At 42.9% G+C, this 23,479-nt stretch overlaps 1 protein-coding gene across 2 annotated transcripts in view; it reads right to left on the bottom strand.

Annotated features, from left to right (window-relative positions):
* The window catches only part of LOC121655418 (bone morphogenetic protein receptor type-1A-like), a 76,100-nt gene extending 52,621 nt beyond the window's left edge, over positions 1–23,479 (bottom strand). Inside the window, exons 1-2 of one of the 2 annotated variants that reach the window (XM_042010030.1) lie at positions 23,279–23,479; positions 10,225–10,365 (exon numbers count right to left, since the gene is read on the bottom strand). The gene's annotated coding sequence lies outside the window, so the exon portion shown is untranslated. The remainder of the gene's footprint in view (positions 1–10,224; positions 10,366–23,278) is intronic. The other variant, XM_042010029.1, reaches the window with a different exon arrangement.

The following is a 23,479-nucleotide window of genomic DNA, read 5'->3' as shown; positions in this document are numbered from 1 at the left end:
AGATATAGCATAAGGTCTTTCATCCAAGATGTTGTTTTGGGTGGTTGTACAGATTTCCACTCCAAGAGGATCCTTCTACGAGCAAGGAGGGTTGAAAAGGCAAGAACATTTTTAAGTCTAGTTGTCAACGGTGCACCCTCCCCTGGGACACCAAAAATTGCCATTTCAGCACTAGGTTCAATGTCTTTATTAAAAGCTTTAGATAAATATTTCACTCCAAAAACAATGTAATTTGGTGCAAGACCAGAACATATGGGCCAGGTCAGCTCTCACCACATGACAACGCTCACACATTTCACTCACATTTGGGTAAATCTTGGAGAGCCTAGCTCTGCTATAGTGGACTCGATGGAGGACCTTGAACTGAATTAAACCAAGGCGAGCGCATGAAGTTGATCCATTGACTCTGTGTAATGCATCGTTCCACACCACATCAGAGATATCCTTCCCAAGCTCCCCCACCCACTCCACCCTGATCCCATCAAGAGTCTCATTATTGAGTGATAAAATGTGGTTATATATATTTGAGATGAGACCCTTGCAGCGTAGGGGGGATTGCAAAATGAGATCCATTCCGTTCTTTGGTGGTAAACTGGGAAAAGTTGGACTAATAGTTCGAACAAACTGGCGGATCTGAAGATAGCGGAAAAAGTTAGAGCGTTCTAAGTTGAATTTGGTGGAAAGAGCATCGTACGTGGCAAAAGTCCCATCTATGTATAGGTCACTCAGTTTACTTAAACCCGCTCCTTGCCACTGAACAAAGCCTGGGTCTAGTTTAGCTGGTAGAAAGGCATGATTATTAAGGATGGGGTATTGGAAAGAGTGATCTGGCAGATTAAAAGTTTGTCTAAATTGTGACCAAATCTTCAGGGTGGAAATTACAATGGGGCATGAAGAATATTGTCTAGGAGAGAGTGGTAATTTTGAGGTAACCAGGGCAGGAAGTGACGATGATGTGCAGGTATGACCTTCTAACTGACACCAGACAACATTTGGAGTTTGAATCCAATAGACAATTTTTTGTAGGTTTGCTGCCCAGTAATAGTACATCAGATTAGGCAGACCCAGACCCCCTTCTGCTTTATGCCTCTGAAGGAGGACTTTACGAATTCTGGGGTGTTTGTCTTTCCATAGAAAGGAGGTGATTACTTTATCAACAGATCTAAAAAAGGATTTTGGGAGAAAAACTGGGATATTTTGGAAGAGGTACAAGAACCTGGGCAAAATATTCATCTTAATACAAGCGATTTTTCCTGCTAGGGTTAAATTAAGAACACTCCAACTTTGAAGGTCATGTTTAAGATTATTAATCAGGGGAGTGAAGTTTTTATCGTACAGACCTGAAAAAGAGCATGCAATATGAATTCCTAAATATTTAAATCCTGATTTACAGAGAGGGAAGGGCAGGTCGTTTTCTCAATTTGAAGGGCCAGGTTATTAATTGGAAAGCATTCGCTTTTTGAAAAATTTAATTTGTAACCTGAGAAACTACCAAATTGATGTAAAATATCTACAATGCTAGGAGCAGATGCTACAGGGTCTGAGACGTAAAGTAGTAGGTCGTCTGCATATAAGGATACTCTGTGCTCTACATGTTTTCTTAAAACTCCCTTAATGCATTTTGAAGTTCTTAGTTTAATGGAAAGTGGCTCAATTGCTAAAGCAAAAACAAGTGGGCTAAGAGGGCAGCCTTGCCGAGTGCCCCTAGACAGAAAGAAGTATTCGGAACACACTTTATTAGTAATAACTCTTGCTTTAGGTGACGTGTATAGAAGCCAAATCCATGACAGGAGTTTGGGTCCCAGGCCAAACTTCGCAAGTACAGCAAAAAGATAGGGCCACTCGACACGGTCAAATGCCTTCTCCGCATCCAAGGAAACCACCACTTCGGGCGTCACCAAGGATGCGGAAGAATAAATGACCCCGAGGAGTCTACGTATATTTGAAAAGGAATGGCGGCCCCTAATGAAGCCTGTTTGTTCTGGGGAGATTAAGTCTGTTATAACAGTATTGAGCCTGGTGGCAAGAATTTTGGCTAAAATTTTGGCATCTGCATTCAGTAGTGAAATGGGCCTATATGAGCTGCAGTTGTTGGCGTCTTTATCAGGCTTCAATATAAGTATAATATTAGCTTCTGTAAGGGGTTGTGGCAGGGCTCCCTGTTCCAGGGAGTGATTAAACATCTCCAGTAGGAGGGGGATTAATTTAGATGAAAACTTTTTATAAAATTCAATTGGAAATCCATCTGGTCCAGGGGCCCTGCCACTTTGCATTGCTGACATAGAAGTGAGGACTTCATTGGGTGTCAAGGGTTTATCCAGATCTGTCCTACTAACGGAATTTATAATAGGAATATCTAAACTGTCTAAAAAAGTGAACATGGTTGAGTTTTCCTCTGAGTACTCAGATGCATATAATTTTGAATAAAATGACTGAAAAGCACTATTAATTTCTATTGGGTCAACTGTTAACTCGTCTGTAGTCTTCTGGATCCGAGGTATAAGCTGAGCTATTGATCTACTTTTGAGCTGGTGGGCCAGGAGGCGGTTCGCCTTTTCACCATGTTCATATATGAATCCACGAGACCTAAGTAGGTGCTGTTCAGTTTCCTGCGTTGATAGTAAGTTGTATTGCATTTGTAAGTCCAGTCTCTCTTTGTATAATTTGGGAGAAGGTGATATTGAGTGTCTGTGGTCTAAATCCCGAATTGAATTTATAAGTTGCTCCTGTCTTGCTTTCCTAGTCCTATTACGTGTCGTTACATAGGAAATTATTTCTCCTCTAATAACTGCTTTGAATGTCTCCCACAGGAGTGAGGGAGATACAGATTCAGATTTATTTGTCTGTAAAAAATTATCTATTGCTGCGGATATAACTGCACAGAAGTCTTCATCTGCCAGTAAATTGGAATCAAATCTCCAGCTACGGTACCCAACTTGGTTAAGAGGAAAGTCTAAGTCTAATAACACAGGGGAGTGGTCTGATTCGACGATGGGCAGATATTCACTTCTCTTAACAAGCGGCAGTAAAGTTTTATCTATGAAAAAATAGTCAATTCTTGAATATGTTTGATGTACATGTGAGAAATATGAATACTCTTTGTTACGTGGAAAAAGAAAGCGCCATGGGTCCAAACAGCCTGCTCCATTCATAAATGTGGACAAAGCATGAGCCATTTTGGATGGGGACACTGACTTAGGACTAGATCGGTCCAAGGTAGGGTCCATGACACAGTTCAGGTCCCCACCAAGGACTAAATGATGTGAGTCCAAATTGGGTAAAAAGGAGATGAACCTGGAAATAAAACCAGCATCATCCCAGTTAGGGGCATATATACATGCAAGTATGACTGGAGTGTTAATGAGAGATCCAGTCACTATCGTAAATCGGCCGTGTGGGTCAGATATGGACTCCTTAAGAGTAAACTGTATATTTTTGTGGATTAATATTGCTGTGCCTCTTGCCTTAGTATTGAAGTGTGAATGATAATATTGTCCTACCCATGATTTTTTTAGTTTCATATGGTCTGCTGAAACCAGATGTGTTTCTTGTAGAAACGCTATTTCTGCTTTTAATTTCTTTAGGTGGGAAAAGATTTTCGCTCGTTTCACTGGCCCTCTCATACCTTTTACATTCCAGCTTATAAGGCGGACTGCTGAACCTCCCATTCTGACATTATTAATTAGTGAACTAGACATTATCACTTAGATGTGTAGCTGACCTGACCCAAAAGCCCAATGGAACACCCCTGACATAATAAATCTGATATCTTGAGTAAAACGAAAACACACACAAACGCATCACATAACCTGAGGCGGCAGCACAAACCCCCAAAACTCCCCAAACACACCCCGACTGTGTGTTTGCCTCGGAACCTGAAGCAAACAGCAGCTCCTTGTACAACTCACAGATCTCCCGGTAGGCCATCCCTTAATTAACTTACTTGGGGGGGGCCCCAATCAACAAATAAGCAAGCACTACACTATTGAGATATTCAACAAACCAGTAACAGTATCAGTAGTTTGGAAGAATAAGTGATAGCTAAATGCAAAAATTATCAACTCACTCCTTCCATTGGTCCGGCCGCCCAGCGAGTTACTTTACAATTCGTCTGTCGTAGAATGCCTGGGCGTCCTCTGGGGTGTCAAAAAAGTGGTTTTCGCCGTCAAATGTGACTCGGAGTCGGGCTGGAAAAAGCAGACGAAACTGTACTCCTTTTTGGTAAAGAGCTCGTTTAACGTCATTGAAGGCAGATCTCCTCTTCGCAAGTGTGGCGCTGAGGTCTGGATACACCCTTAGAGTGGAGCCCCTGTACTTCACCTCGTGCTGCCTGGACCATCTCAAAGCAGCATCCTTCTCCCGGTACCGATGGAAGCATAAAATGAAGGGTCTTGGAGGTCGTCCTTCCGCAGGTTTAGGTCCCGCTGCACGGTGCGCTCTATCCAGCTCCGGCGGGTTCGGGAATACGTTATCCCCCATGACCTCCTTCAGTAGCTCCGAGATGAAAGAGTTAGGATTATGACCATCCTCGCTGCCCTCAGGTAGGTTCAGGATTCGTAAGTTAGCTCTGCGGGATCTGTTTTCCAAGTTTTCAAGGCGATCCAGCAGGGTCGCGTTCTGTGCTTGGAGGGATTTAACAGTCGCTTCGGCAGCACAGATCCGTTCGAAGTTATCTCCCGCTAAGTTTTCTGCTGCGACTAGTCGGCCCTGGAAGGAGCTGACTTCATCCCGTAGCCCGTCCACCGAAGCTTGTAAGGGCTGGATTAACTCTTGAATTAATGTGGCCGTATCATCTTTAAGGTTAGCACGTTGCTTAGCTAGCTCTGTGGTCAGCTGTGTAATTGAGATGGAGTCTCCAGGTTCACTGTCGTCGGGTTTCTCAGTTTCCGACGCGGCTGCCAAAGTTGCTAGCTTGCTAGCTATGCTAGTTTGTCGCTTGGTTGAAGTCGAACCCTTTAGTGACTTAGGGTTAGTATTGGCCATCTTGCTGTTGTAGCCGCAAAAAAAAACAAAAACAAAACAACACCCTCGGAGCTATTACCGTGTTTGTTATATGTAAAATCGTGTATTATTTAACTTGCATCAAGTATAAGAGAGTTGGTCGGGAGCCCCTTTATCCAACGTCCTGCTCCTACATCGCCAAACCGGAAGTCCCCCCCAGTGCAGCAATCTTAAATCAACTTTAACTTAAATAAGCTTCACAAGCTTAGTCAAACATGTAAAAACATAAAAAAAAAAATTCTCCTGCTTCAGCCAGTGTCCGTAGGAGTATAAACACCCAATTTACAATAATAAAGTTCTGAAACTAAAAAACAATGGCTTGACTACCTTTATTAAACATGTAAAAATAAACAAGAACAAATTCTCTTTAAAATGGTTCAGTAGGTCAACTAGGAATTCACAATCTAATGTAAAATAAGAAACGAAGGAGCTGAAATTGAGGGAAAGGAACTAAACAACAGCTCCGCTATCTTGGTTGGTAGATATTCAAAATAAACAGAAATCAGCTCTTTACAATCGTTTAGTGCAATTATGTCATTATTGATTATCGTATATCACACGGTTTCCAGACCCATCTTCTGATCGGTTATTGATGTGTTTGAGAGCAAAGCTGCGTTCATCTCACATCATTGGTAGATAAACTCAACGTGACAATAGTTCACATTATTCATATTATTCATTTTGGCGCAAATAGGATATTCCGATACCATTCCCAGTTTTTACCCGGAAATACAAAAGAAAAAAAGAAGTCCCACTTCATACCAAGCCAGTGCGGTATGGTGGGAGTGGGACATAAAACATAAACATTAAATAGCACACCTACATTGCATCCATCACAGCAGCATGGCTTCACAGGAGAAGAGTCCGGCTGCTGAACTGGCCTGCCTGCAGTCCAGACCTTTCACCAGTACACAACATCTGGAGCATCATGGAAGCAGAAATCCAGCAACCAAGGTCCAGGACTGTAGAGCAGCTAGAATCCTGCATCAGACCAGAATGGGACAACATTCCTCTCCTAAAACTCCAGCAACTGGTCTCCTCACTTCCCAGACGTTTCCAGACATGTTAGAAGAAGAGATGCTACACCATGCTGAACATCACCCTGGAACTACTTTTTACACCATGCTGAACATCACCCTGGAACTACTTTTTACACCATGCTGAACACCACCCTGGAACTACTTTTTACACCATGCTGAACACCACCCTGGAACTACTTTTTACACCATGCTGAACACCACCCTGGAACTACTTTTTACACCATGCTGAACACCACCCTGGAACTACTTTTTACACCGTGCTGAACATCACCCTGGAACTACTTTTTACACCGTGCCGAACATCACCCTGGAACTACTTTTTACACCATGTTGAACATCACCCTGGAACTACTTTTTACACCATGCTGAACATCACCCTGGAACTACTTTTTACACCATGCTGAACATCACCCTGGAACTACTTTTTACACCGTGCTGAACATCACCCTGGAACTACTTTTTACACCATGCTGAACACCACCCTGGAACTACTTTTTACACCGTGCTGAACACCACCCTGGAACTACTTTTTACACCGTGCCGAACATCACCCTGGAACTACTTTTTACACCATGCCGAACATCACCCTGGAACTACTTTTTACACCATGCTGAACACCACCCTGGAACTACTTTTTACACCGTGCTGAACACCACCCTGGAACTACTTTTTACACCGTGCTGAACATCACCCTGGAACTACTTTTTACACCGTGCTGAACATCACCCTGGAACTACTTTTTACACCGTGCTGAACATCACCCTGGAACTACTTTTTACACCATGCTGAACATCACCCTGGAACTACTTTTTACACCGTGCCGAACATCACCCTGGAACTACTTTTTACACCGTGCCGAACATCACCCTGGAACTACATTTTACACCTTGCGGAACATCACCCTGGAACTACTTTTTACACCTTGCGCAACATCACCCTGGAACTACTTTTTACACCTTGCCGAACATCACCCTGGAACTACTTTTTACACCATGCCGAACACCACCCTGGAACTACTTTTTACACCATGCCGAACATCACCCTGGAACTACTTTTTACACCGTGCTGAACATCACCCTGGAACTAGTTTTTACACCGTGCCGAACACCACCCTGGAACTACTTTTTACACCATGCTGAACACCACCCTGGAACTACTTTTTACACCGTGCCGAACATCACCCTGAAACTACTTTTTACACCGTGCCGAACATCACCCTGGAACTAGTTTTTACACCGTGCCGAACACCACCCTGGAACTACTTTTTACACCATGCTGAACACCACCCTGGAACTACTTTTTACACCGTGCCGAACATCACCCTGGAACTACTTTTTACACCATGCCGAACATCACCCTGGAACTACTTTTTACACCATGCTGAACATCACCCTGGAACTAGTTTTTACACCATGCCGAACATCACCCTGGAACTACTTTTTACACCATGCCGAACATCACCCTGGAACTACTTTTTCCAGACGTGCTGTTACATCAGATTCACTATCAGCTCATATTTTCCATCACATGTAAAATGCCTGTGTTCTACTGGGAATAAATTGTGTGCTGATTAGATTTGGAAACCTTTGTGCTCTGGTCTGTAGAAGGATTTCTCACACATGGCTTTACAGCCTCGTAGTAAACTAAATATTGTGGAACAGCATTGCTTTTTAACAGAACAGGCATCAGTGGAAGATGTGAAATCCTGACCCACAAAGGCCAAAAACACGGGTTTATTTGCTCCTGTGTGTTGCTGTTCGGGTCCAAAATGAGCATTTTGTTTCCAGGAAACAAGTAAAAATTCCCATCTTTTTATAACACTACTAGAACAGACCGGCAGCACTTTCCCAAACCAGCCGGCCGAGCCTGTGTGTGGTGGTTCAGTTGCAGGCGGGAAGGCCTCTGGCAGGAAGTAGAAGGGGAGCATTTAGATTTCTGACTGCAGCAGTTAAAGCCGACGGCTTTCCCAAAACCAACAGAGGAAGACGAAAGCTGAGGATGAGTGTGGAGGTTGGGAGGAGAGGCTAATGTCATCAAAGTCAACCAGCAGCCAGAGCAAATTGAAATTAAAGACCACAGAGGAGGATATGGAAAGAGAGGGAGGGAGAGATTTACAGGAGCCTGGTTCAGTGGGAAAACTCGGGCATGAGCTTTGGGTACTGGCTAGATGTTTTATCGTGGCTGCAGCCAGCAGTACAGCCAAGAACATAAAACCAAGTAATGCTGAATAAATCTGGTCCAGAGCAGCGTGGTTGTGTATTTTCCCTCCAACCCGACAGACTTCTGGTCGTTAACCAACAGAAACACCATGTCTATGATGTCGAGCCAGACAAATTATGACAACTTTCCACACACAGCTCTTCCAAACAAACTGGGTGATTGCTCAGTTGTCCGTTTGTTTCCACTCGGGCTTTTCAGGCATCTCAGACTGACCTGAGAGGTTTGTTCACAACAAAACAGATTTGTATCAGCGCTCTGAATGTCTGACACCAACCAGGACGACACAAACCATCAACACTCCAGCTCCTGAAGCAGCTGTCTGCCGTTTACATGAAAACATCCAGACATCACGCAGATTTCTACACTAAACTGTTTTCTCTTTAATTCATTAAAATAACTATAAAACTATTCAGACCTTAAGTTAGGGAGTCCCACTTCAGACTCAGTCAGATGGAAATCATCAGCCATGTTCACGTGGACGGCAGCTTTTCAGAATAAAAGCCTGATAGGAATAAAACTGCTTGTGTAAACATACCAATAGGAAGGTTCTGATCTGATCCGATCTGGATTAAAATCTAATGCAGATCGATACGGGTCCAAAATCTGGGTAGAAATGATCCTTACCTGGCAAGTCTGTAACGTAATTCTGCACTGAACATCACGCCATCGTTTCTGTCTTCCTGACTGCAGTTTGTGTGATGAGCTCAGACAGTTCCCATGTCAGGATTACTACACATGAGGAAATGGACACGTATGTAAAATATCTTGTAGCTCTTGGAAGGTTGCTCTGATCATCATGTGGAATACGGGCTTTTTCACTTCCAGATGCCTGATTTATTCTGTTTAGATGTGATGCGTTGTAAACACGCCATGATGGGACTAGCATGTTCAGGGTCCATGTGAACACCACAGGTCTGACTGGAACCTGACTGAAGAACTTCTGTGTCTGTAAACACGGCTTTTAGAAGATGTAAATCTCTCAGAATTATCATATTCATGTAAACACAGTCAAAACTATGGCTGGGGGAAATGCTGCCATTTGCTCTGTACCTGATATCCCATTTGTTTTGTTTTAAAATCCCAATACACCGTGTATAACTCGATGTTCTGAAATCTTTTACATTGTAAATGATGAATTCAACATTATCAGCATAAAGCATCCAGTAGGATTTTAGCAAACTAAATTTAACTTCACTGTGATTTTTCTCTGTTAAAAATCTTTTCATTCTGAACCAGTGACCTGCTTTCATAAACGTAGTAAAAACCAGTGCTTCCACGACCATAATCCAACCCCCCAACTGGAGTAGTTTATACTCCGTCCGTCCAACGTAAAACATCTCAGGACACATCGATTTTACTCGATTTATCGCCCAGACCGATCTGGATGTTTCTAATCTCCACTAAAATACATCTGAATTCAGCATTTTCATGCATAAAAAGACACCAGAAAAACGATTTAACGTAAACTGTTAAGGATGATTTGTTTTTAACAAATCAGACTAAATAATGATGCAGCAGGTCTTCTTGCTGTGACCTGGGTTGGCTTTTCAGGAGCAACTTGCTGGTTTGTTTTCTCCAGCGGGCTAGAGACGTGGAAATGTGGAGTTTGAGACATTCCTGCTTACGTAGAGGACGGCATTTCAACGTGGCCCTGCAGCCTTTCATGCCGACGGTTTTACGGCACATTTTGCATAATATTTTGTTTTAAGGTTTTTCTTATGAAACGAATCAAAATCAAATGGAAAATATGCAGAACTAAACCAAGATTATATCAGGAATGAATCTATAAATATATTTTTGTAAAAAAATGGAATATAGTTCTGTTTAAAAATATATTTTCAGTATCTATTTTGAGTAGAATTAAGGTTTGTTGAGCTTTAATCGGATGATAGCAGGTCGGAGTTTTATCCTCTCAGACTGCAAACATCTGGAAGCAACATCTGAAGAAAGAAACGTTCCTCACATGTGAACACTGAAGCCAGTCAGATGCTTGACTCCAGGTGGAGCTGAGGGGACATCAGGATGCTGAGGTCAGGGGTCAGGATGGGGGTCAGGGGCCACCGACATTCAGAGGGATCACTGCACCAATCAGGCAGGAGGATTACTGAGAAAGGAAAAGCAAATCCCTGCAAGGAATGAAGGAAGTCTGAAGACATGAGACCTCCGAGAGAAGTTAAAACACCAAACTTTCCACTTAAAACACAAAATATTCATGTAAGCAAAGATTTCAAGCCTTCTTATCGGTGATCCTCTTTTTCATGGTGTTTTTCCAAACAAATACTTTAGCTCATTAAGCAGTATCAGCCTTGGATCGGTTTAACACTGCGTGCTGCTACTTTCTAGCTCGCTTTTAGCGTACTTTTAGTTGTATATGTTCTTTTCTCTTAATTACTGTCGCTGCTATTTCACTGTCACCAAGGAAACAATGACAATAAAGTCTCTTCATCTTAATCAGAAAGGTTTTATTTCTCATTCCAAGCTTAAAAAAGCCAATCTGAAGGCTCATCTTCCCGTAGCAAGACCTTTTAAACTGGAGATGTGAGCAAGACAGACACCAAAATGCCAGAATAATGAAGCCAAGAAGTCTGCATGCTGGCTGGGATTAAAAGCTTCAGCTTCTACATGTACTTTTACATGAGTTTTATTGGTTAATGAGATAAATTAATTTAAAAAAAAAGTTCTTTGCACTTGTCTGATGCATTTGATATAATCTGACAACTGAGGCTGTCTGCATGCTGACTAGGATTAAAGGTTTGAGCTTCTACAGGCAGTTTTATAAAAATAAATAATGAGCTGCTTTTCAGTCCCGGTTTCTACCAAAAGAAACAGAAAAATAAGGTAATGACAGCAGCTTCATTTCCACTTTGTTAGATACACTCAAAGATGCAGAAAGACTGACAACAGAGCACCGAGGAACATTCAGATTTTTTCAGTCTGGATGGGCACATTTTACTGGATGGTGACAAAGGAAAACGTCCAACTCTGAGTCGGCGTTCGTCTCTTCGTATCCCCTCCCGAGCCAGCAGGAACGCTCCCACTGTGGCAAGGCTAGCTGAATTATTCACTGGGATGGGCTGGGTGTATTTAAAGCAGAGATCAATACCATTAAAGGACAACTGGAGACAGTGAACATGGAGGCTGAGTCGACCTTCAACTGACATCAGGCCAAATGAAGAGCTGTTTGTTTGGTGTCAGAATTTTCAATCCAGTTTGGAGCTTTTTAACTTTTCTGCAGGATGTAAAAACTAAACAATGCCGGGGCCTGTAGTTATGAGAGTAAAACTAAGTCACTTTCACTTGAGCCAAAAATCCCCCAGTAGACCTGAAACAAGAGGCTATTTCAACATTTCTTTGTCCGTTTTGACCAATAAATTCAGCTGGTGGTCACGAAGACGTGCTGCTGAATCTCTGTCATGGAGGTTATAGATACCATCTTCAGCAACATGAAGCATTTTAGCAAACGCTTCTAGGATCTTATTCGTTTAATCGCAGCATTTAAACCCGGAAACAACTTTAATATAACGCGACAGGATGTGGAAACATCCGAGGCTTCCCGAGTGGCTCTTAGTTGTCCTCTACACTGACTTGCATCGGCCTTACAGGTTGCGTACGGATTTTTAATGAACAATTTTTCACGTATAAATCCTATCCTGCTGATACTTTGCATGTCCTTTCCTTGTCTTTTCCCAGATTGTGACAAAGCTAGCTGTTGTAGCCAGGTAGCTAGCTGCAACTAGCTTAACCATTCCTTCACAGATAGCTTATTTGGGCTCTGAATAAACAAATTAAAATCAGGATTTAAAGTGACTCCAGTCTTCAGTTACTTCAGTTTGTTTCAGCCCGGTCAGGAAGCTACTTGTTAGATCCAGATTTATTCTGCTGCTAGCGTCTCCAAACCTAATTCTGGTTCGTTAGCTTACTAATTCACATTTTTTCAATAGCTTGATGCGCTCAGAGGAAACAAATCACCACATATGAATTCATCTTTAACCCTGTTAGCAATCTGACAACAGCTAATTTAGCTCGTTCATAAACCCAGCTTCTACTTTGTTCTTCTGTAGCCTGCTGGTTAGCCTGAACTTGAAACAAATATAGCACTAGTTGATTAAATAGTTTTAACCAACAGATTTTTACCATCACAACTCTCTCCATCAGTAACCGTTTCCACAATTTGATTTTCATTTTCACTGATCTTCCTACAGTTTGATGAAATTTCAGTTCCCAACCCGGAGCATCTTTCTGCTGTCAACCACCGACGCCCTGCAAGGACCACAATCTACTCAAGAAAGCAAAGAAAAGCCGTGCACGCGATAAGCCCCACAGAGCCCAGCAGCTTTAAGAGTCCCACAGCTCGTCAAAGTGGACCTAGCACGATCATTTCCATTCATGTCCTTTTTAATTCAGTGTGCCTCTCAGTTAGCTTTGAACCGATCATAACTCCAGAGAGCTTTCTCCTGGGTGGGGGAAGGTGAATGCTAACTACGGCTACTGTGTGAGGAACGCCATGTTTCTGATCAAGATTTTCAGCCATCCAGTGGAAATGCAGTAACACAAAGTCCTGTTAGCTTCCTCAGCTGCCTTTTCACTCACGTACCCATGAAGTCTGGACTAAAATCCGTTGATGTTGAATACCAACACAACACAGACATCTTTTTTTTTTCTAGAGCTCGAGGTTCAGACTCAGGTCCTTTTAGTGTTGGAACATCTTTTAGCTTCAGTCTCCCACAAAACCAGCGTCGTACTGTTAATGAAACAGATCCATGAAGTGTAGTGAACATATCCAAACATTTTTCTGACTGTACTGATGGCCAGGAAAACAAACCCACTGATCCAGGATAGCTGGATAAGCGTTAACTGGGAGGCACTGGGAGAATGTGACCATACAAACAAATCTCTGAACTATGGTGTGATAAGGGAAAAAGAAGTTGCTTCTACATAAAAAAAACCAAGACGTGCATACATCCACACGGCAGGGTTAAAGTACGGCTGGGAAACCTAGGAAAAAATATCAAAGTTGGACTAAAAATCATGCAGAGCCTTTTGTACCTTTTTTAGATTTCTGGAAAGAAAAGCGTGAACTACTAAATTTCTTTACACAGAGAATAATTAGTACAAACCGGGTTAAATCTCGTTAGAAATCCTGACGCTGAAGACAGAAGCTCCAGAAAGCCGTTGAGTCGACTGCATGGACGTGTGATCTACAACCTTCAGCTCAATCCTGTCGCCGGTGAGAGGAAATGAAGCGCAGCTCGAACGGTGCGTGGAGTTTGCATGTCCTCCCCGTGTACATGTTCTCAGACTTCCTCCCACAGTCCAAAGTCATCCATGTTAATGGTAGGGATGCACTGGTAGTACTGGCCCGATACTTTGTGTACTCGTGCTCTGTATTTATAAAAGTGTTCTGATACTACAGAACCTGATAACATGAAAAAACTAGGGCTGTAAAAATTACCGCGATAATACAAAGAGATTAATCTGTGGAATTAACATGTTAATTTTTTACACATTAAACTCCTCCATCAGCCTCGCGGATAAGAAGGTTTGTGGCATGGTGAGCTTTTTTCCTACTTTTATTTTATATATTTGACATATTGCCTTGTTGTTTGCGGGCATTGTCACTGTTGCTCTGTCAAGTGAGGCTGTGCACGCGTGTTGCTAGGGGCGTGCTGGACAGCACCAGTAACCAAGGAAACAGGGCTGTTGACGCTACTTCATAGGGGGGAAAAAAGGACTGCTGTGTTCACATTTCCCGTTCCGCATCCATGGGTTGCTGCTTTATTGTGGAGAGCTGTGAGAGAATCAAGAGGGTTTCAAAAGAGGAGCTACACTCAGGAAAGCCATCCCATGAACCTGCAACCTCCGCCTGACAGAAAAACAAGTCCAAAGTCGTTTAGAACCGGCGGACTTGGCAACACCGCCACCTTTCTCAGTCGTTTGCAGCTCTCCCTTTGTTTGATCGAGCTGACTTTCCTTCTCCTACCGTCCTGTTACCGGCCTCTTTCTGCGTGGTCGTAATGCAGAGTTTACCACCGGGACTCTCGGACTTAACTGGCACGTGCATCACGTGGGACGGTTTAAGTCACGTGTAATTAGTCTGCGTGTTTCGTGACCACTACTGTGACAACTGTAAAAGCTGCGCCTGGTAAAATAAAAGTATCCCATCAGATTTTATGTTAGGTCCAGGTCCATGTGGGACAGGTTCTGGGTCTGGACCGTGATCCATTTGTTAGCAACCTCTGCTTTAGAGGATGGCTGCAGGATGGCCCATTTGATATATCACACAATTAAACCACACTATCATCCCACCAGCGAACTGTAATGGGATTTATTAGTACTCAAATGGGTACTTGGTAACGGAAGGTACTCACAGTACTCTCAATACTTTGTCATCATACTTCAGTGCATGACGAAATTGCAGCAGCTGCCATTGAGATGGCGTCTGAAATTGTAGGAAAAAAAAACATAAAATCTATGCAAAAATAACTTCGTTCTTTCATTATCTTGACCGCTTAGTCCATTACGGGTCGCGGGTGAGCTGGAGCCTTTCCCAGCATTTTAGCAGGTGAGAGGCAGGTACACCTGAACAGGTCACCAGTCTGTCGCAGGGCCAACACAGATATAGACAAACAACCATTCACACACACACTCTCTCCTAGGGAGAGAACCCACACATACACGAGGAGAACATGCAAACTCAACAGAGAAAAGCCACGCCCCCCAGGTTCAAACCTCCCCCCAGCCGAGGCTCGAACCGGCGACCTTCTTGCTGTGAGACCACCACACCACCAAAAATAAATATAAACTCTGTAACAATAAACAAAAAAATCTAAACAAAATTTAAAGGCTTTTAATAAAAGTGACAAAGACAACAGTCAGTGGGTAAAATGTGGATTTTTATTCCACAGTTTGGGCCAGTAGACACTGTGACAGTGAGATATGTACTTGGTTTGAAACAATGCGGCATCAGTGCATCGAGTTAATCGCTGGTCCTGTGATGGACTGGCGACCTGTCCAGGTCTACCCTGCATCTGGCCTGATAATGCTGGGATCCCTTGACCCTGAATTGGAATAAGTGGGATAGAAAATGGTTGGATGGATTTTTTCCCCATAAACTCCAATAATCATGCAGAGTAAATGTTATTTAGGTTTCTTCTTCAACTCTGAAACTGGTCAAAAGCATTTCTATTCCCTCTGAACTGAGTCCACACAAAACAAGTCAGCAAATCTTTCTGTAAGTTCTTAACGTCAGCCAGAGCTGCTTTGACCTGAGAGGCGTTTCCCGATTCTGATCCTGAGCTTTACTCGTCTCCCTGCAGCAGTTTCACCTTTGCCACACATCCAGGAGAACGAAAGCAGGATATAAAATATCTCTGCAGAGATGGAGGGGGCAGCAAAGGAGGTGAAGAATCGTCCCTCTGTGCGCTCAGCTACCATTTACTGCCTTTACTTATCTGCTGTGCTGCAGCAGAGAGGCTGGAAGAATGGAGGAGGAAGAGGAGGAGGAAGAGGGGTGGATTGAATGTTTTCCTCCCAGACTCAGCCACTCTGTCTCCAGGTTGCTGGGGGAGGAGGAGGAGGAGGGAGGCGAGGCAGACAGAGGAGAGCGCTGGAGATGTGAAACCTGATCTCCTTCCATACCTCCTCCCTCCTCCACCACTGCCACCTTGCCAGAGAGCCTCCGAGACTCCCGGAGTAATCTGATCCGGGCGCTCCAGATTGGAAACACACTCCAAGAGAGGGAGAGGTTGAGGAGGGAAAAAGAAAGAGGGAAAAGGAGGGGAGCAGAGAAGCGGGAGAGAGGGATAGAAATAGAGCAGAGGAAAAGTAGAGATATCCCCGAGCTCAACCTCCAAGATGGAAACCCTCCCAGGAGAAAGAAAACCCGAGACAAAGCAGGCCGAGGAGAGAACGGAGACCTGATAAAGACTGGAGGAGAAAACGGAAAAAGAATTGAAACAAGAAAAAGAACAATCTGCGTCGTGCAGATTTCATCACCGCATATGGATGACAAACAAAAAAAACATTTAGTTTAGATATTTACCGTTTTCTGAACACATTTCCTGCTTTTTGACTGTTAGCTGCAGTTTAACGGAGCGCTTTATAACGCCTGGCGCCCTGAATCAAAGAGGAAGTGGTAGAAAATGGGAAGCAGTCATTACAAAGAGAAAGAAGAAAAATAAATTAAAAAAATAAATAAAATAAAAAAAGGAAAACTGTTCTCTTTCCAAGTGCAACACGGGCCTGTACCTGACAGACAGAGCTGAGGGCTTAACACAGCACCAGAACTTTATCACATATAAACGCCGACTCTTTCACCATCAGACCAAACTGTGTTGTTACCAGCGAACCAGACAGAGGAAAACACTCTGTCACACTAGCCATGTTCAAAATGTCTTCTCTCAGGTTACTGCTCCGATCAGACCTGTTCACGTGGACCAGGGAAAGTTTTAATGTTTACACGCACCACGTTTAAACTAAATAAAGCAATCTGACATCAGCAGAATTATCTCTCTGGAAACAGTAGAAGAAGAAACTGATTTCAAACGTAAATAAACACGGCTGCCGTCCTACCAAGTTCAGGTTCTCCTTCCTTTTAAAGTCACACAACTTAATCTGAACTTCTTTTAACATCTTAAGTGATGCATTTTTATCGCATACAGACCAGTTCTGTCCTGGTCCCAACATTTCTTCCAGTGTCCGTAATGTTTGAGATTTTCTGTTTTAAATAACCGAGTAAAACTGACAGAAATAAGCAGCGTAGTATTTACTTACAGTAGAAGCTGTTCACGTAAAGTACAGAATTAATTACGTTGACGTACGACTGACGTAGCGGGCATGTGCACTGAGGATCATTTCTACCTTATTTTGGAATATGTTTGTTAATATGAGTGTAGAGCTGCAACTAATGACATTCTGATGGTCAGTTAGTCACCGACTATTAAAACGACTAGTCGACCAATCGGATTATGTATCTCATGATTATTATAAATGGCTCGTTTCACTTTTAGCTTTGAAATCTTGTGAGGTTGTTATGTAAGTCCAACCTTCCTCCTCTTTGAATGTTCGAGCGCTGCAGACGTACATCAGTGGAACACAAGGTCCGCTTTACAAACCTCACACGCATTTTTTTGTAAGATTAACGTAAATGTTATCCAAGACTTTTGACGTCCTCTGTCACCATTTTGCTCCCTGGTCAGTCGCCATATTTGTCCCCTGGCGGACTTTATTGCGCATGTGCAACTCTTAGCAGAGATAGGAAAGAAGACGATGTCTCACTCTTTGTTTTTGTTTGGGGGGGGGGGTTTGCCGACAATAGTAGACAGGTAAATTCATTGTCAATTATTTTTATCGTCAACAACGTCGACTAATCGTTACAGCCCTATATGAGGGCTTTTCTGAATGCAAGTGAACATGAACAGGAATCAGCAGGTGATCGAGACCAGTGGTTCCCATCCACTTTCCCTGAGGACCTCCTTCATGCAACGACCAAAAGGCTGTGGACCCCCCGCCCACCTCTTGCTGTAACCACACTGCGTTCATCTGCCTCTCACCATAAATGTCTCCTTTGATGGAACCAAAGTTAGGCTTATTACCAATAATTACCCAGATGAAGAATATCTTAAGTAAATCCACCTCAACTCACCTGTGGTGGTCTTCATTTAAATTACACTAGCACTGAAGAATCAAAGCCTCGGGGACCCTGTGCTTCTTGGGGACCCCAGGTTGGCAACTGCTCTGGAACAAATGGTTTCCATGCGTTTGATAAATCTGGATTTTACAAACATTCTGAATTTCATTCGTAGGATGAAATGTAGGACAGTTTCTACAAACGATTGATGAACGAGGGCCTGGGATTCCTGCCTGACTTCCAGCTGGATGAAGACACATGTTGTCCACATGGCTGGAGTGGGATCACCTGGATGTGTGATCCAGACATCATGTAGGGGGAAAAGAGGAGCTGTGGTGGAAACCAGATCAATAACATCAGACTGGTTTTTACTACAAAGCAGAAACCTGATCTAGAGGAAACTTCGGTGCTGTGGCCACAGCTTGCATCATGCAGCTGGGAAGTGACGTTGCTCATATCTTAACTTTGCAATCTAAGCTTGCACAGATGTGCACATCAACATCACGGGATGGAATACAGAGTTAAAGTAAATAACTTTGTGTTGCTGCTGCTGGTTTCGGAGTTTCTGCTGGTAAATGTGTGTTTCTGCTCCTTCACTGGAACTTGGTGAGTGCACCCGGGCGTTGTGTTCCTGTTGATGCTGATCCGAGTCCGAGTTGATAAATACCAACCACTACTACAGTGTGATGTCTCAGTAGGTTTGACCCCCTTGTACCCGGGTCTGTACATATTTCAGGACAGAAGGGTCAGAAAGCTGACCCAGGTTCAGATATTTTGGGCTTTCTGTGTTTCATGTTTGTGCTTTTATTGTTCAAACAGCATCTTGCTCCTCCTGCCAGATTCCACCAGCATTAACTGGCATTTTCCTGGAGACCAGTGTGGTCCCAGTGCAGGGGTCAGGCTCAGCAGGGTCCTGTGTCATTCTATAAGAATAGATCTGGTCAGAGAGCAAACTGAGTGACACCACAGACTAATCACCCAATGATACATAATCAGTCCTTTAACCTTCGACCATCTCATGGTTCATTCTGAATCCATAAAAACCACAAACACCTCCAAGCTGACACCTCATTAAGTAAATAAAGTGTTTGTTCAGTCCAGAAACTCTTATCTTCTCTGACCTGCTTCAGTTTTCAGATTTCCAACAATACCCAGTTATACTCTTCATCAGCTGGCCTTTCCTCCATCAGCCCGTCGGTTATTTCGGTAACAGCGACCCCAGGCTCGGCCGAGGAATGTACAGCTGTCTGGCACATGGATAATATTTTAATTTCTAACACCCCTCCACCCTCCCATGCGTCTCCTCTTCTCCTCACTCACAGGCAGGGTGGAGTTAAAGACCTTGTCAGGTGGAGGAGAGTCTCTCTTTTCTTAATTAGAACATGAAAGTACTTACTTAAAACATAACAAGATGAGGACCTGCGGTCGACTCCAGCGTCGCTTTGCCGTTAGCTTGATGTTTGTGTTGTTTATCAGGTGAATGTTTATGCTATTTACTGTGAGCCTGATCTGACCTCGATATGAAGCCCCAATAAAGTAACATAAATAATCAGATGACCCAACTTCATCCTGTTATCTTCATAACAGGGTTTGATGGAGACTACAGCAACTGAAAAACGAAAAAAAAAAAGAAAAAAAAAAGTTTTGTCAAAATGTTGTGAATTGTAGATGTGTGGGAATGAATCCAGTTTGCATGGATCATCCATCATCTTTGGATCATGCAAACAACTCGTTGGGAGCCAACGATCAACTTAAAAACAGTCTTTTCCAAAAAGTCTCTAGCGCTCACTCAGGAAAGGTGTCGCTACAGGAGAACCAGCTCTCTCTGGTCCCGGGAAAGAACTGCTCAGATGAAGGGTTGGGATGGGAACCAACCACAACTACAACTCTATGCCATGTTTAGAAGAACCGTAGCCAGTGTGGCGTTCATAGAAATCAATCGGATCAGAAATTCAGAGCAGAGTTGTGTGAGGCCCAAAGGTTCCAAGTCAGTGTCAGCCAGTGTTATTTTGGTCTAAAAGCCATCGAGACAGAATAAAAAAATGAAGGCACCCATGTTAACACAGAAAAAATAATAATGTGAACTGTGAACTCAGGGAGATGTTTGTGTTGCTGTCTGATGGTTTGTGATGACACTGTTGTTGTGAGGAAACATGAGGCAGCGTGAGGAAACGTAAGAAACATGAGGAAACGTGAGGCAGTGTGAGGAAATGTGAGGTAGCGTGAGGAACCGTGAGGCAGCGTTAGGAACCGTGACGCAGCGTGAGGAACCGTGAGGCAGCGTAAGGAACCGTGAGGCAGCGTAAGGAACCGTGAGGCAGCGTGAGGTAGTGTGAGGCAGAGTGAGGAACCGTGAGGCAGCGTGAGGTAGTGTGAGGCAGCGCGAGGAACCGTGAGGCAGCGTGAGATAGCGTGAGGTAGCGTGAGGAACAGTGAGATAGCGTGACGTAGCGTGAGGTAGCGTGAGGCAGAGTGAGATAGCGTGAGGTAGCGTGAGGAACCGTGAGGCAGCGTGAGATAGCGTGAGGTAGCGTGAGGAACCGTGAGGCAGCGTGAGATAGCGTGAGGTAGCGTGAGGAACCGTGAGGCAGCGTGATGCCTGTGTGTTGCTTTCAGGAAGAGCTGGAGCAACAACAAAGGGCCAAAATTTACACGAAGTTAAACAAGGACGTGGTCGGTGAAGCTCTTTGGGTCAACTTTAATAAACAGGATCAGCTGCCCAGCTAAGGGAGGATTAAAAGGCAGAAAAGTCGTGAAAACATAAATACTTAAATCTTCTAGAGATGGAAATGCTGCTTATTTCCCTTTTAAATGGAGAGATATTAGAAGTGAAATGCATTTGTGGGGTGAGTAGCAGAGTTGGTTTTGTGGGCTGAACCCATTAAAAACCTCCTAAATCTCCTCTGCCAGCAGCTGATTCTGCTGTTTACTCTTTTTTTCCATTGGCACAACCCACGCACTCGACTCTGCTGCTCATCCCACAAATTTCTGTACAAATACCTTTCATTTCAAATGTAAATTAACAGAATTCCCAGTGACAGAAGATTTATTGTCAAGAATTATAACAAAATAATAATCCACCAAAAAACTCATTTACTGACTTTATATGCTAATTTTATCTAAAATCCATGTGTCAAAATGATTTAAGCTACTAACAACCTGCAGCCGTTTTGTTTTAATGATCCCTTAAACTAATTTAATTGTACATCTGGATTCATTGTCAAACATCTTCTGTATGCAAATTTCCTCATTTGTTAACAACAAAAATAGCTAAAGCTTAATTATGCAAAAGCTAAATTTCTATATATTAGAATATTTATGATGAAAAACAACATCAGTGCTCAAGTTAAATTATAACCCAAGAAACATGAACTAAAAACATCACAAGAGAACAACAGATGCTGGAATTAAAACATGTAACAGCTGGAATGATTCAAGAAGCAAAAATTCACATCAGAGCAGCTTCGTCCCTAAAAACTCCGTAAAACACATCACAGGGGAAAGAAAATCAAATTTTCATTGATTAATCTGCAAAGAAAATACAAAAAGATGAAGTAATAAACGTAAACGCTGTTTGCTTTCATTAACTACACTAACAATGTTTACAGTTGATTTTAATGATAAACCCACACCACAGATCAGGTCGACATAAAATAAACATAATTCAGCTGGTGAAATCTGGACTAGACTGACACTAAAACAGCTATTTTCACTTTGTTTATTAAGCATTTAAACCACCCTAGACCAGGTCCTGAAATAAAACTGGTCAAGTCTGGATTAGATGACCTGGTCCACACAGCTGAGACTAATCCAGGTCAACGCTCCGCTTTTCTTCTGAGGAATTATTTTCTATTTGTTCTGACCTAAACCATCTTAGACCCGATTCCAGCCATGAATAAAAGAAGCAAAGCTTAACCTGATCAAATCTGAAACAGATAATAGAAAATAAACAGTTTATGAATCGTTTATTCTATTTGTACGTGTGCAGATTAAAAAGCTGCCAAACAGAGACTGATCCAGTCTGGACCAAACGATCAGTTTGAGATGAATTAGTCAAGCAGAGATCAGGTCTGGATAAAAACGAAGACATAAAGACAATAAATCTGCTCTACAGGATCCAGGTCCGGCTTTATTCCGTCTGAAGATGCAAAACCCAGCTATTATTGCTACCCATTTATGGCATTTAGACCACCCTAGACCAGGTCCAAGACCATTTCCACAATACTTGGACTGGTTAAATCTGGACTACATGATCTCAGGGGTAATCTAGACTTTAAAACACAGTCTGGGATTCACAAAACTTTCATTCCTTCGGCGAAACAGCAAGAAAATGGCTATTTTACTTCTTTTCTCACACATTTAGCCCACTATAGACCTAATCCTGATAAAAATAAACTAACAAACAACACTTAACATGGTCAAATCTGGATTTAACCAGACTGAAGATACTAAAGACTCTGACAACAAAGAGTCTGTCTGAATTTCATTTTTATCTTCTGTGTTTGTTTAATTTTCTCTGCTGCAGAAATCAAACCCGAAGCCAAGATGGAGCATAAACAGGCTGCTCCACAGTCCGCCTGTTTACTATAAAAACACCGAACCAAATACTGGAAATATTCAGACTAGACGTGACTTTCAGCAGCAGCTTCACTGAACACAAGTCAAAACAAACTTTAAAAGTTCACACTGTTTCCAACTGTTAGCCGACGATGCTAACGTCAAGGTTAGTTTTAACTTCTTACAACTCTAAAATTACTCTAGTAAATTGTTTACTTGACAAAAGTATAACTTCTGTTTGTAAGATCAACTAAATCTGGGTGTTTTCAGCGCTCTTCTGTGTTACATGTTCAGGTTTTCCAGTAATTACAGACGAGCCGCGGCAGCTATGCGGCAGTTAGCTAAGCGGCTAACAAGCAGCTAACAAGCGGTAAACATCTTTCCAGACAAACTGAGGCAGAGATCATCCTGATAACGGGCCACTGGGTTAATTCACTTATCCTGGACCACTGTGGCGTGTTTATAGGGTTAATCTGTGATTTGCAGCATTAACCGACCAGGGCTCGCGCTGCGGTTGGAGTGGAGCAAACTTTTTCCACGACATCAGCCCGGGGAAGGATGCGTCTATATCCTGGCACCAACGCACACACTAAATCTGTTCGCCGAACTCCACTTTGTTTCTACAGCTCGAATATACAAAACATTATACTAGTAATAAAGACTGTTTAATTTGGATATTTAATTAAAATAAAAGACACAATTTAATTAATCAAAAAACACATCGGCATTTAAGAAAAGAAATTTTAAACCCAGGGGCTGCGTGTGCTCCAGCAGATAGATGGAGGTGAAAAGTCGGGCTCACCCCGCAGGCTGGAATAAAGTTCTGGCTTACCTTTTCTCTTTCCCTTTAATCTCACTTCCCAACGTTTCCTGGGTTTTCGGATGAGCTCCGTTAATCGGGTTTAAACTCCAAACAGTACTTCGGACAGAAGTAGTATTTCCAGGCGGTTTGTGGGGATATTTCCAGCGTCCTCTCGCGCAGGTCGGTGATCAGTCGCTCTGCGGTTTGACGAACACGAAGATCCTCTATGAA

This window comes from Melanotaenia boesemani, chromosome 16 (assembly GCF_017639745.1).
Source record: "Melanotaenia boesemani isolate fMelBoe1 chromosome 16, fMelBoe1.pri, whole genome shotgun sequence".
Lineage (NCBI taxonomy): Eukaryota > Metazoa > Chordata > Actinopteri > Atheriniformes > Melanotaeniidae > Melanotaenia > Melanotaenia boesemani.
Note: the sequence above shows the minus strand (reverse complement) of the source record. Positions and strands in the feature narration are given on the sequence as shown.